Here is a 15,796-nt window from a genome sequence, read left to right on the forward strand (position 1 = left end):
CTTTGGGACTTAAGAAGAATTGGCCAGAGGATAAATAGAATCCACAAAAGAAATTTGCGTAGCAGCATGGAAATGTCTTCAAAAGAAGAGCATCTTTCCTTGATCTATTTTTTAAAATAGATATATGGTGACTAATTCTAAAATTTTAGAGCAGACTCCATCTTTCAATTCTGAAATGTATATAACCATTAGCAATAGCAACATCTACTTCTGCTGGGAGCTTAAAAATGGTTATTTTCTGATTGTCCTTTCTGATACTTTAATGTACCATGGCCTATGGTGTAATGCCCTTGTTTATTCTGTATTTCCGATTTTCTTAATATTCTTGCTAAAATCATGGGGTACAGAATCATGTTTCTTATGGTAACAACGATTTGATTTCAGTCACGTGAGCATAAAGAACTGTTATCTATACTAAAGATCCAAAATAACTCTAGATCACTAAAGGTGATCTTGAGTGTTAGCATGCTGGGAATCAGTGACAATACATCTTTGTCTTTGAGACCTCAATAGAGCCACGCTGATTTTAACCATGGGAAAGAGTGTGGAGGGGAAGGAAACCATAGGCTTTCCAGCTGTGTTTCTGTAACTCAGATATTTACAGCTGAGATAACTAATCCGCTTGGCTTTTCTTTGCTTTAGTGAAAGCAACAACAGTCCATAATGTACAAGACCAGGACCGATCATGGTGGAGTGTTATGTATGTTTGTTCTGATCTATGTTAAAGGAAAAGGAGGGGGGAAATATGCTTTATTTGGATCACTTGGCAATTATTTCCATATTTACTTGCCATTATCTCATGTCTCCCAAAAGACTTTAGAGATCAGTATAGATGGTGAGTTTTACATTTTCACTATTTCCAGACACCATTCCATCCTTAAATGTCTGAAAATCGTATTTGGAAACTCTGAAATATCCATACCCGTTAACTGAGGTTGTTGCATAATGAGACATAGGGAAAGACGTGGGACACACATCTTTTTCTCTGATGATCACTCAGTGCCTTGTGGATATGACTGCATAGACCGTTAAACTAATAGCATTCATGGAGTTTTCACCTACTTTCTCCCTAATCTGCATGTTAGTTCTTTCATCATCCACTCTCAAATTTAGCTGGAAATCTCCCAAAGTGTAGCTCATATACCTCTTCTTGAAAGGCAAATACCCAATCGACTGTGTTGGACTTCAAGGAAGTTTTGTGGAAACTAATTTTAGGAGGGTCATCACAATCCCCAAACTCTTAGGTGAGTAGGAGACCCTGTGGAAATGCGTGGTTATATGAACAGCTTATTTATGGAACGTGGTCTTTATTTTGGCAATTTTTTAAACGGTTTTACTGTACACTTTGAAGGCGCATGAGTATGCATTTGCTGCTCATTATGGGCTGCAGTTCTGGGGCAAAGCTGGGTACAAAGAGTCTCTGAAGGACAAACCCGACCATTCATCTGTACACATGTACCATGCTGGCCGCTGTGTGTTGTAGAAAGAGGCTCTGCAGATTCTCCAATAGGAAGAAATAATGAGCTTAAAGCAATAGCTCCTCTGAAAACAGTTGGCAGTTAGATAATGATGGATATGCTACAAATTCCAGAGATATCAGCCAAGAAAGATGCACGATGCATATAAAGAAAGGAAGGCTAAAATCCACTGCCTCTTCACTGTTTTAAGGGTGAAAACACAAGATGTTGTTCAGTATGATGGCGATATCATTGAGGTGCATTGTGCTGCATGATAAACAGCACCACACTCCAAAACAAATTTCTTTCCGAAGGAGATGATTAAGAAAAAAAAAAAAAATTAGACATGGTGGAAAGAGCTGGAAAGTGGAGATTGAAATCTTGGCCTCCAGTTGAGGTTTTAATTTGTGCTCTCCTGCTGAAATAACTTTACATTCTGCTGCTTGGTCCTTCCTTGTGAGGTGCACATGGTCTGGTTAACTTACAACAGTGTTTATGGACATCAATACCATTGATTAAAAAGTAAAAGTTCTGTCAAACAGTAGTTTGATCTTCATGACAGCAAACAACCTGTTTGATGTTTTTATTGAATCAATTGATTTTTTTCTTCACTGAATTGATTGGTTGTTTCACTGTCATGTGGACACTTCCTAAATCAACATGTCCCTCTGTTGAGGTGTTTTTTGAAAAAGTCTGATTCACGGAGGTGTCTAGAATATCAGGCTAACAGAATCTTATGAAATCCCACTGCATCAGAATAAATGGCATCAGTGCTGAGCAAAAGAGGTTTTTGTTCTTCCTTTTCTTCAAGTTGGATTTGGATTTCAGAATTCAAGCAACTCAGTTTTACAGACTGATAAAAGGTCATTTTTTTTTTCTTATCTTGTTTAAGTATGTACTTTGGATGTTGACTGGATTGTTAGATAATACTCTATCAATAAGGAGAAATTGATTTCTTATAGATTTTTAAGGATAAAAGAAAAAGGAAACAGGCCCTTACACTGCCTCATCTCTTTCATATACAAGCTGATGCATTAGCCAGACTTCCCTGCTTTTCCAAGGGAGTTATCAAATCTACTATTCATGATGCTCAAGAATTTTTAAATGCCAAGTGAGTCTGGCGAAACCTCATTGTATCTCTAGTATACTTAGATTTACCAATAGGCTTTTGTTTTTAACAGTGCTGGTTAGGTATGAAGATCAAGTCTGCTGTATTCTGCCTTAAAAGTGATACACTGGCCATTTAGTCCACATACTCGTGAGTATGGTAGAGAGAGAGAAGAAAAGGTACTTGCAGATGTGTTTTATCTGTTTTGGTTTCAATGCAGTGTACTAAACACCGTATCTCAAAGAGGAGAGATTGATGCCCCTTGTATAATCAGCATGTCTCTCTTCCACAGCGGCTGCAGTAGAATGTCTTTATAAGGTGGACTGTGATGTGATAACCCTGTTAGGGTTCTGATCTACCAACTTTCAACACACTCTGGGATTGTTCAATATTCCAAATTCACTTAATAGTGAGATTCTACCTATTTGGCACATCCCTTCCCTTTGATACTAACCAAAGTGTGTCTCTAGATTTTCTCTTGTCACCCATCCACCCATCCATCCATCTATCCATCCGTCCACCCACCCACTCAGCCATCCATCCTCTTTCAGCCCTCGGATCCTCTTCAAGACATCTAAGTTACCGCAAATACCTTTGTCTTCTCCTTGATTGATCAAAGTTATCTGACACAGTTTTCCGATTTCCCATCTCACTCTAACTTCCAAATATCTTCATACTTGTATCTTTCCTATCACTTCAGTGAGTCTATATATGTTCAGCTCTCTTTTCTTTGTTTCCTACCATAGAAGGACAATTTTATGAGCCAGAACTTTCATTTTCCTCCTATGTCACTGTGCTTTGTGATTATTTCCTGATTCTTCTGGATGATCATTGATTTCTAGTGGCTCTATCACCACTACCCACAAATATTTTTATGTCTTCCTTAACGCAAGAAAAAGATGTCTCTAGCTCATAGTACTCTTCAGAGTTACTACACTTTTACTGCCAAGTTTCTCCAGAGGGCAATTTACAATTCCAGCCATCAACCCCTCACCACCCCTTCACTGACAGTCTGGCTTCCAGCCTCATCACTTTACAGGAACTCCTTTTCCCAAGGTCACCAGTGTCTTCCTAATTGCCAAATCCAACAGTGTGTTATCAGTCCTAATTCCTGAAATCACTGTAGCATTAAACACTTACTTGACTTCTTTGACTCTTGCCTACTTTTTTTTTTTTTTTTTGGTCTCTCAGAGAACTTGTACATTCTCATGGCTTCAATTCTGAGCCTCAGGGGTGGATGGAGAAAGAGCTTTGATATCAAGTGATGCCAAGTCTGATTCTCTATGGTTCTTCCACTTATTAACTATATGATCTTGGACCCATTTTTTGCTTCTTAATAATTTTAACTTCTGCATCTTAAAATTTGAGATAGTAATGCCTTTGGCATGGAAAAACTAGGATTAAGTAGAAATGAGCAGCACATAATGGATGCTTAGTAAATGTAAGTTTCCTTGATTTTCCTGAATAGTTTCCTGAACTTCCTGAACTTCCTGCTAAGTTGTGGTTATATATAATATATATATATATATATATATATATATATATATTTTTTTTTTTTAGTTGCTTATTTCTACTAGACACCCCCACTGCCACCTCAGTTGTGCAGAGTAAAGCACATATATTGTTTTTCTTTCTATGACCACCTCCCCAGACTTCCTCTCCTTTAATTCTTTCTCTCTCAGTGTCATCATGGCCTTCATAAAGGCCACTAACAAGCTGCCTGGGTTTACTTGGGAAGCTCTAGACTGCTGATCCTCAGAAAGAATCATGGACACAATTTTTCTGAGGAATCTCCATAACTGTTGGTATTAGTATCTCTCCTGATCCCATTCTAACTCTATCTTGTGTTTTCCTACTTGGTAAGCCGGCTTGGTCCTGACTTCAACCCCTGACTTTTTTCTGGGTCCAAAAGAGACTCTGGGTCCTGCTTTTGGTCCATTCTTTGCTCTCTCTTTAGTTCTCTCTGCTTTTGCTGCTTTCCTTAGAGGTTGACATCCAAGTTCCTGGTTTTCCAGGCCACCCGAGTTGCCTCCTTAGATAGCTTTCTGTTGTCCTCACCTGACACAACTCCATAATTATCAAAGCCACCTGACTAGGACCTGCTTCTGAGACTCACCCCTTCAGGGTGTGACAAGTGATGTCATCATTTTCAATGTCTCAAACACTTGAATTAGCTTTTCACCTTTCCCCCCTCTTCTTTCTCGAGGACAACCCTCAAATCCATTCAATCCCAAATTACTTAGTTTTTGCAAAGCTTCATACATGCATTTTTTCTTTTACTATTTATACCAATAGAATAATAAAGTCACTAACAACAACAACAACAACAGCTAACATTTGTTGAGAGCCTATGGTGTGCTAGACATTCTGGCAAGACTTTACAAGCTTCATCTCTTATAAAAGAGAAAATTGAGGCTTAAGAAGGTTAAATACCTTGCTCAAGGTCATAGTAAGTACTGGAGCTAGGGATTTAAGCTCAGATTTGTCAGCTCCCAAACCTATGGTCTTATTCACTGTTTTATTTTGTTTGAAATGATCACATTTCCTTGATGGAATCATTTGTGTTCTTTTTATAAATATTTTTGAAACTGCGTATCTTTCTAACTACAGTTTTTGTGAAATTGCACCAAACAAGGGATTTCGTGGAATTAGAAACAAATTGTAAATAAATTGTTGGTCCGGTAAAGATTTTCACTTAGTGTTAGCCAGAAATAAGAACAGTCCCAATGTCGAGAGAAGCCAGGAGAAGTAAATAGTGTGACACTGCAGAGAAAGGAAATGAGTGAAAATTTAATCTTTGGTGTCGTCAACTTATTTATCACTGGGGGCATTCTTTGGTTGGGAAGAAATAGAAGGGGTGTCCTTGGAAAGAATCAAAATGGAAATAAAGGTAATGGTGTCAGGCAATAAGAAGTCAATGGAGAAGAGCAGTGGTGTGGTTTAGGAGAACAGGTTACTATTTGAAATACTTCCCACTAGTGTTAAGCCCTTGAACGTGTGCATTGTAATGTCGAGACATTTGTATGGAGTTTCTAGCCCTCTTTGTGCATAGTCTGAGACAGAACACTGAGCTTGGGATCTGTGAATACTGAATTCTCTTCCTAGCTCTATCACCGAACAGTGACTTGACCTTTGACAGATCTCCTAACCTTCTTGTTCCTGAGTTTTCTCAGCTTTAGAATCCCTGGGAGTTGTGTTGTATGAGCGCTAAGGTTCTTCCTTGCGTTAGCCTTTGCTATTCCATCCACTCAAAACGCTGAGGACTTAGAGCTCAGATGTGTGGCCCACTACCTATGCTACACATTTACTAACATTACATATGGATGTCACGGGTTGCTCTGGTCACTCAGATTGTGGAGAAAATTGAAAGATCTTGATAAGAGAGTCCCCAAATGGGACGTAAGCGCAGGACATCAGAGGTTACACACCTTTTGTAAAGTACGAGAGTGTGTTAGCACTCTGCTCGCCGGCGAGATCCCTTTCTAATTCTTGAGTCAAGCCCCTACTGCCCCTTGGCGCATCTGTTTCCTCGCACTGCTGCATATGACTTTGGTTAGCGTGTGCAAGGGACGGTCTGTGCAACTGAAATGCAAAGGTACAATTACAACGGAACAAGGGAATAATTTGGCCAGTGGTTTAGTATCTCAAGATCTAAAGAATGATCACCTTCGGCTAGACTAGTAGACCCAAATTGCCCTTTTTATTGCTTCACTAAAACACAGCACTTTGCCCAGTTCATTTATTGACTTTTTCATCTCAAGCACAAATTCTTACCTAGGTAGGAGTTAAAGGTCCACAACACACTAATTGTAAAAGCAAAAGTGCCAATTCAACAGAATTCCAAAACCAGGGGAAATGCCTGTGAACCTGACAACTCTTGTGTAAATTAAGCCTGAAAATGATTTTTTTTTTTTTTTAAAGAGGCTTTGGGTGTTCCTTGAAAAACTTTACCTCAGTTACAAGAGTACGTGTTTCTATGGAAAATGAGGAAAGAACTTTGTGTCAGTTGCAGAAAAGAATAAGAAACACTGAGGTTGCTTTCTGGGAAACAACAAAAAACTAGCTGCTATGATTTGATTTTAATCACACCCCAAAAATATCACCCTAGCTTCCAGAAAGCATCCATCATTTGCATAAATAATCCGCCCCCCTGGCCCGCAAGAAAGAGTTAAAACACAAGAGCAAGCAAGAAAGAGTTAAAACACAAGAGCAATTTTTAGAGGAGCGCTTATGACTAGCAATCAGTGCTAATAAGATTCTTTTCCTCTTGCAAGACTCACAGAAAGCCCTAGATCCATGCCGAGCACATTCAAAGGCAAGGGACTAAGAGCTCCTCTCACAGGTTCATTATCATTCTCAGGTTATCCCAAGCCAAGTGAATCAGGAAAGCAAATGAATTAGTGAGAATTACGGAGCCTCTGTGGTCTGAACCCACTCCAAATCTCGGTGAAGATGAAAGGTAGACGCTGATGTCTCATGTCCCAAGGTTCTCAGGATGGGAGCCCCAGAGCCTAGCTGTTCCTCCAGAGCCTTGCAGAAATGTGCAGGCAGTTAATGTTGCCTAACGTCTTCTGACCGTGGGTTCAGCCATGTGGGAAAAGTTTTACGAGGCTGCAAAACCAAACCCCCTTTCACTCACAATTAATTACAGAAGACTTGCTATAGCACCTTGCTGTCAATGAGTCCAGCATGGGCATTTTTCTTCTTATTTTTGTCACTTAGTAATAACCAAAGATACGAGGGTAATGTTTTAGTATATGATAATACCAAATAAGATTTTTGAAGGAAAAAAATCTATAAAATATTTGCCGTGCTAAGTGTTAAGCTTCTTTGGAAGAGATACTTTGAGCTGAGGAGTGGGATTGGATTCGAACTATAGTCATTGGCATTGCAGAAGTTTTTGTGTTTTTTATTTGTTGTTTTAAAGGCTACTGGCAAATAAGGGTGGGCAGAATGGGGAGGGGGTGTGCGTTCGGAATTGTGGTGGAGATAGAGTGATCCTTGGAGCATCTATGCAATTGAAATGAAACATGTAGTAAAGGTTTGGGAGTAGCATTTTGTTTTCATTAAATACTTGTTATTGCTAATTATATTTGATCACTATAAAGAATACACTTTAATTAAAGAAACACGGTGGTTAGAAAAATATTTGATTTCCAAAGGAGAACAATTTATCTTTTCATTAGTAAGGAGGGAAAAAAGTAATTGTGACTGTATGTTTTTCAGCATGTTATTGGTTTTTATGGAGAGGTTTTATTCTATTTGTAGGGGAAAATGTTATTTTTGTTCCTAAAATTGAACCACTAACATCATATCATGTTGTTTGCATGCATGCTTCAATTTATTTAACATAAGTAATTATTTTAAAAATGAAACATTTGGCAAATGATATAAAACAACATATTCTAACATCAATCTGAATCAATGTATCTTCTTTCTCTTTAGAGATAGTTTCCATGTTAACTCTTTCAGTGAATGTTGAAATGTACTGTCACATTAATGTTTTCCCTAACCAACATATGGTTTTCATTCTCATTTTGCAAGGTAATATTTCAGCAGTGGTCTGGAGGAAATTAATGGAAAATGAAGGCAGATAAGTATCCTTGTAACTAAAGCCTAGTGTTCATGTTGCTTGCATATCATTGAATATAATAATTCTTTTAAGCAACCACAAAATTTAAAATTTTTGACTTGTAAAAATGTATCCTTCTACATCGTTTTAGTTTGAGTGAACTCCCATGAGTTCTGGAAGTGTAACAGACCAGGGTACATCTTAGTGTAACTGGGATAAACTTAGGAAAAAGGACAATTCAAATATTGTGTTTATGGTATATAAGTGTCAGGGACAACTCAGACTTAGAACAAGAGAAATCCCTTCCTTTGCAGTCTTCACACCAGAAAGAGCATTGAAAAAAAAGAACATTCATTTATCTTTCCATTTTAAACATATGCCTGTGAATTTTGGACAATATTTTGTTTGTAAAATCTTTGGGAAGTGTGCTGGTTTTAACATTTTTTTGTTTCTGTTAAAACACGTAAATGGTACCAAATGTACATAGTCATGTATTTGTATAATTATACATTTTAAAACTTTTTTCTTTTGTCTCATGGAGAAAGGTGAACCCCAAAATCACATTTAAAATATAATGTAGATATGTTTGAAGCTTCATAGCTATTTTCCTTTCACATTATAATCTGAGAGTTTGATTTCTTTTTGGCATTTATTCAAATTACATTGAACTCAAGCAAACATAAGCTCCCAATGGGACCGGGTAGAAAAGAGACACCGTCTCATTGGTGCTTCTCTATTGCATTCTGCTCTTGTCACTGTCCTTAGAATTCTCTACTCTTGTCACTTAAATGTTTTCCAGTGAGAAGTTTTTCCTTCCTTTCTTACAAAACTAAAATAATTTGACACTTCTGGGTAGAGGAAGAAGATAGACTCCCAGCTTTTGATGAATTATATTAATGTGTATGAAAACCTGCGTGTTCGAAAATGCTAAATCTGTAAGCAATTTTACACGGAAATCAGCTTTTACTAGATTTCTGAATAAAGCGCAGGAAAGCAATCAGAGCAGTTCGGTATACAAAGAACGGCCTAGAGAGCCGCTTTCTGTGTGCTTCCGCCAAAGCAGAAACACACCTTTATGAATAGAAATATTACTTAAACGCCGTGATTCGGCAGCAAACCGCAGCAGCGACGACAGCAAGCACCCCTGCATTAGCACAGCAGCCTGCTCTGCCCTCGCGCTGCCCACAAATGACCAGGGAAATCCCAGAGGTACTCTTGAATTTCTGCATTCTCCTTTCTTCAGCCGTAGAGTATCTGTCACTCACATCCCACTCTGGCCAAAGTGACACCTGCCAGTCTCAAGAACAAGGACAAATTGTCTGTCTGCCAACCGCGTCTCAGCAATGGGAGCTGAGCGATGGTAGACACGGGCATCTCATGGTGTGTTGTTAAGCTCTGTAATTTGTTTTTGAGATATTTATTTCTAGGAGGTTAATTTTCAGCAAATTGTTGTTTAACATTCTGAACTTGTGTTTTTGTGGTCCACTGTACATTGTAATGACACATTTAAGAATATTTACAAATAGGTGGCAAAATCTATGTTGAACAGGCTTAGGCAGCATTGTGCAGGGCAATATGATATTGTCACGAAAGACTCATGGCTTTGGTTATTCCGAATCTCCTAGGATCCTTTTCGGGCCAAAATCCAAAAGTATTCCCTCAGACCCACAATTCTGATCTGAGTTTTGTGGTGTGTGTGTGTGTGTGTCTGTATGTGTGTGCATGCATGCACGTTTGTGTGTGTTAGAGAGAGAGAGATCTGTCATCATGTCATTTGAAGTTATGCAACATTCTGTCCCTTGTTGATGAAATGCAACATGACAGAATGTAATGTAATGTAACGTATCAAAAAATGTAAATAATATACTTTGTGGGATTAGATATCTGCTGTCAATTCCTATAGTAGGGATCTGAACTGAACTTATTGAGGCGGATAGAAGCTCAGTGAACGCCAAACTGGCCGTGGTGTTTGAGAACTAGCACACACCACAGTTCACTGATTTCCCCAATTACTTTGGGGTAGTTTGGCACGTATGGAAATGTTCGACAAAAGTTCTCTTGTTGGACACTTCTGGGAAGTAATTTGATTGTTAATTACAAATGCTCAGGGTGATTGCTCTGCATAATTGTTTCACTCCTTCAGTACTCCATTAGAAGCTTATCTGCTGATGGTTTATTTTTAGAACTTTGAATTTTTAACATCTTCCTTATGTCATGCTGATGCAACACAAGTGACCTCTCCAGATAAAATCCTTTAACCAGCCAGGGCAATCCAGTGCCTCCTGTGAGAGGTAGAAGTGGGGAGACAGTATGACCGCATGCATTTTATCTCCAACAGCATCTGTAATCACAGGACACAAACACACATTTTTAACTTCTGTGCCTTTTGAGAATAACTTCAGTTATATGCCCCAAATTGCTTGAAAATCGTAAAGAGCAAAAGGCACATCTCAGAATTAAACCGAATGCATTCCAGATACTATTTCTTTTTTATTACCAAGCTGTAGTCTCGACTCTTAACAATAGACAACACAAAACAAGTCCACACTGCTTTAAAGGTAAGTGGGCAGAGGCCCATCGGATACTGCATTCCTGAGAATGGAACCTTTTATTTGCTGTCATAGTGATGACTTTTAATTGTCCTAATAAATAAGCTTTTAAAAAGCTTCTAAAATGTTCTCTAATAACATACTTTGGTCTTTAGCCATAGAAATGCAGAAATAATTAGAAGTGGCATTGTGTACACTGCCTTCTGGACTGGGCTGAAGGTGAAGGAGAAAGTCTCATGCTATCCTTGTCAGCTGCAAGGGTAATTACTGCTGGCTGAAATTACTCAACATTTGTTTATAAGCTCCCCAGAGCATGCTGTAAATAGATTGTCTGTTATAGTCCAATCACATTAAAACACTGCTCCTTGCAAACTGCTACCTCCTGTTTTCTGTAAGCTCGACAGAGAGAGCCTGCTGCTCACTTATTGAGCGCCGAGCAGGGAAGAGCTATGTTTAATGTGATTGTTTTCATTAGATTCTTCTCTGTCCAAGATCACATTTGTCGTTTTCAGAGTCTGAATGCTAGTGGGGTCCATTACTTTCATTAGGACCTTTTTATTTGCTTTCGGGAGGATGGATCTCTTCATTAGGGGGTTGAGTATGTAACAGTTCGGAAGGAAATTTAAAACAGTGCAGAAGAGTTACCACATACACTGCCTTCCACACATGGGACTTGATTATCTATATTGAGTTTTAGGAAGTTCAGAGCACCTACTGGCTACACCAGTTCAATTTCATTTAGCATTAACGGAGTCCTCGCTCTATGCCTGACACTGAGCTACGTACTATGAGGATAAATATTTATTACTTTTAAAGAGACTAAAATGGAGCTAGGGAAAAATGATCTGGATATATGATCAAGTAAAAGACTAAGAAGATATGTGATGAAATATAGATTTGAAATACAATAAACACCAACATGACTGTGCAAAGGATGCCTATGGCTGACCAGCAAGTTTTTGTGTTTAGAGAGCAAATAGAATTTACCATTTTGGAAAGGTAATAAGGCTTTATGAATTAAATTAATTGTGTCCCCTTCAGAAGGCACCAGAGACAACCCAGAGAGTAGTTGGCTCAGCTTTTTGGTGACCCTTGCTTCCCGTTTATTATTTCACATGAGAGAGATTTGATTGGACCTTTAGGCCAACTGGCCTAAAATGTTTTGAGTATAGAAGAGAGCAGGAAATTAAAAGCAGCTCAACCAAAAGAACTGGATAGTCATTGAGCCAAATCCTAAGATAGTCCAAGTTTGTTCTCTAATTGATTAGTAAATACATTTTGCTATTTTGGTTTTTGTTCATGTTGGGAAAAGAACTGGAATAGTTCCTGGGTTGTTTCTATTCATAGTTGACCAAGATTTTGTACCAAAATCTGGGTGATTCTGTCTCTACAGCAATCCCAAATTAAAAAAATATGTATTATAAACCTCATTTGAAAAGGGAGAGAGATTGGAAGACAAATACCGCCAAGGAAGGATACTACTCAGTACATGGGAGACATGGGAACAAGAAATGCGAATTGTAGAAATGCAGATCTGAGACACAGAAGGACTAGGATTGAAAGACATGTGGGTATATATACTTTCCAGGAAATATTTAGTCTTTCCCTTCCTTTCCACCATTCCAATTGTTTTCTCAGGGTAATTATCTTTCTTGTTCATCTAGTCTGGAATTGGTATGGGGTTTTGGAAAACTCTCATTTCCTATTTTGTATGCCAATGTCACTGAAAAGCCATACAAGAGATAGAGAACTTGAGTACCAGAAATGATGATTCAATTAGATTTCACAAGAATTCCAGGAAGTACTCTATTCTAGCCTTTAGTGCAGGAAAGAGCACTAGATGCAGAGCAGATTTCGCCAGGCACACATACTGCCATGGAAAGCCAACCATGTTTTACACAGAGAACTAAATGAGCATGGGGATGCCAGTGGTGAGTTCATTTCAGAATGTTTGGCTAAATTTTTTTTCAAGAGAAAAGTGAAGCTAAATAAAATCATTCTTTAGGGCTGGCACACATTGTCTTAAAATAGACTGAATCCATTTGTAATCTGTATAACATTTTTATATGCTCCCCATTACTCACTTTATGCCATTAGGAAAGCACTGAATCTTTAAAGAGAAACTTCCTACAGCTAAAAAAGACATTAAGGGGGAAAAATGCTGGGAGCCATAGTGACAGGTACAACTAAGCTTGTATCCTTCGGTTCCCTGGAAACCAGTCAAACACTATCTCATCTTGCAATGGTTGTGTCTGATCCTCGGCTTCAGACATCTTCCTAATAATGGCAACTGCAGAGGTGACTCTCTGCAAATAAGGGCTTGCAGCCACTGGGCATCCATCACATTTCTCCAGAGCAACATTAGACCACCCTAATGGGGACTCCCGTCTTCATTATGATATTAATTCTCTAAATTTCCAAAGTGATTTCATTTGTAACATGACAAAGCCTGGCTGCTCAGGAGACAAACTGTTTTCATCCCCCTCCCGCATGCTCACAAAGCCGTGCTCTCTTTAGTCTTTGGGGGAAAAGGAATTTGATGGCATCAGATCTCTCGTGATACACAAGGCTGGCTAACGGCTACACCACCTGCCAGCACTTCACGCCTTCTCTTCCGGCCTGGAGCTTTCTAAAGCAGTGGGTGGCTGCGTGGAACGTGGATGATGGTTTGGAAACAAACGAAAGGGGCAGAAAACAGCGGGAGAATAGAAAACTCGGCATGGGAGCTGGGTGGGATCTGAGGGGACCAGTAGGGTCACCCCAGGGGCTGGAAACAGAATCTGGGGTGATAGGGCTGGTTTGGGAGATGCTAGTGAACGTCGTGCTTTTTCTCCCTCCTACACTGGAGTTTCTGCTGTGGCTACAGATTCCCGGACTGCCAACTATATACAATCTCCAAAACATGGTCATTCCTTTTTATTCCAGGATGCTAGCTTCTATGGACTTTAATTCAATCTACCACATCAAAATTAGCCTATCTTCTGCAAGGTTTCCTAGATATAAAATCGAAGACTTACTAAAAAAATCCTGTCTCAATCAATATTGAGGATTTTCTACTCACCGATGATCATTGTTTCTAACTGAATTAGCATTGTGGATAGAATCCTGAATCGAGCAACCCAGTGCTAAATTTTCAAGAGGTCCAACATTGATCAAAATACTGAAGTGGATGAAAATTTTCTCTGCTTTCCCTTTCCTTGCTTTCTGCCAGCAGCTTCTTACTCTTACTTCTTGCTTCATTGGTGACACTCCATTAAAAAAATTCTTCCTAGAATAGTCTTTAAAATGTTATTAGTTTTGAGTAAAGTATAGACTAATCATTGGTTCACTGTTACTGAATATCCCAGCACCTCTATTTAGAGGAGGTACATTTTTAGTAGGAAACATCAGCAAAAGCTGAGTTTGATTCCACTAGTCAATTTTACCATCTTGCGAAAGTGAATGAAAGAAATTACCTGGCTTCCATTTCTTCAGTTTCAAAGTGGAGGAACTGGGCCTTGCCTTCGCTGCTGCGGAGCTGCCCACACAGCCTAGCCATGGTCGACCCCACTGTGTTCTTTTGACATTACCCTGGACGGCGAGACTTTGGATTGAGTCTCCTTCTAGCTCTTTGCAAAGTTCTGAAGACAGTAGAGAACTTTCATGCCCTGAGCCCTAGAGAGAAAGTATTTGGTTATCAAGGTTCCCACCTCTGCAGTTTTTTTTCAGGATTTCTGTGCCCAGGCGGTGGTGACCTCACCTGCCATCATGGCATTGGTGGCGAGTCCATCTATGGGGAGAAATTTGATGATGAGAATTTCTCCTGAAGCGCAGGGGTCCATGGCAAATGCTGGACCCAGCACAAATGGGTTCCAGTTTTTCATCCGCACTTCCACGTCTGAGTGGTTGGATGGCAAGCATGTGGTCTTTTGCAAGGTGAAAGAGGCCATGAACCTTGTGGAAGCATGGATTGTTTTGGGGTCCAGAAACGGCAAGACCAGCAAGAAGGTCACCACAGCTGACTGTGGACAAATCTAATACGTTTTTCTTGTGTTGTATATTAACTACCAGATCATCCCTTCTGTAGCTCAGGTGAGCACCCCTTCAACCCAATCTGCTTAAAATACCCTATAATCTTTGTGCTGTTGCTGGAGTTCTATGGGCTTTATACTTTCTTTACTCCCCTCCAAGTTTAGCTGTGTTGTAGAGTTAATTTTCTGATTATGAAATAAAAACTAAACAAAAAATTAAAGTGAAGGAACTGGATTGTAGACTCTAAGTTTTAATATTTTTTATTATTTCATATTATATTTATATTGCTATTTTAAGCATCATCTTATATCTGATTTTTTTTGTCTATGTATATTTAAACACCTGGTGTTCTTGAAGGATACAGTTAGGCCATATCTTATCATCACAAATTTTTAACTGAATATACATATCATTGATTTACAATTTCAGAATATTTGCTGTAGCTCAGAATCTTCAGGGCATTATAATTAAGGAAAAAATCGTAAAGCTTTTTTTTAAAAGATTTCATTTATTTATTTGATATAGAGAGAGAGTGCAGCAGCAGCAGTGGGAGAGGGAGAAGCTGAATCCCCACACAGCAGGGAGCCCAATGTGGGACTCAATGCCAGGACCCTAGAATCATGACCTGAGCCGAAGGCAGATGCTTAACTGACTGAGCCACCCAGGCATCCCTGAAAAGCTTTTACACTTGAATCGATTTCTTTTAGATTTTATTATTAGTACAATATAATCATATGCATTATATATGTATTTTTTAGAGATTTCAAAATATAGATGTATAGATTTTTAATAAAATGAAGCAATTTTGGGGGAGGTGACAAATTTTGTCCCATTCTCCAAACTACATTTTTTTTTCAAAAGAAGATTGAAGCAAGAGAACATTACTGAATATTTCATCTCTCATCCATCCTATTTTTCAGTTTAAGAAATTGTCCTATACATTTCTTTAACTTTTTGCTTTTTCAGTTTTAAAAACAGGTTCAAGGGGCACCTGGGTGGCTCAGTGGGTTAAGCCGCTGCCTTCGGCTCAGGTCATGATCTCAGGGTCCTGGGATCGAGTCCTGCATCGGGCTCTCTGCTCAGCGGGGAGCCTGCTTCC

General features: G+C 39.0%; 1 pseudogene; it reads left to right on the plus strand.

Annotated features, from left to right (window-relative positions):
• Positions 1 to 14,222: 14,222 nt before the first annotated feature.
• LOC131828129 (peptidyl-prolyl cis-trans isomerase A-like) lies at positions 14,223 to 14,703 on the plus strand (annotated as a pseudogene).
• Positions 14,704 to 15,796: the final 1,093 nt, after the last annotated feature.

Source organism: Mustela lutreola, chromosome 3 (genome assembly GCF_030435805.1).
Source record: "Mustela lutreola isolate mMusLut2 chromosome 3, mMusLut2.pri, whole genome shotgun sequence".
Lineage (NCBI taxonomy): Eukaryota > Metazoa > Chordata > Mammalia > Carnivora > Mustelidae > Mustela > Mustela lutreola.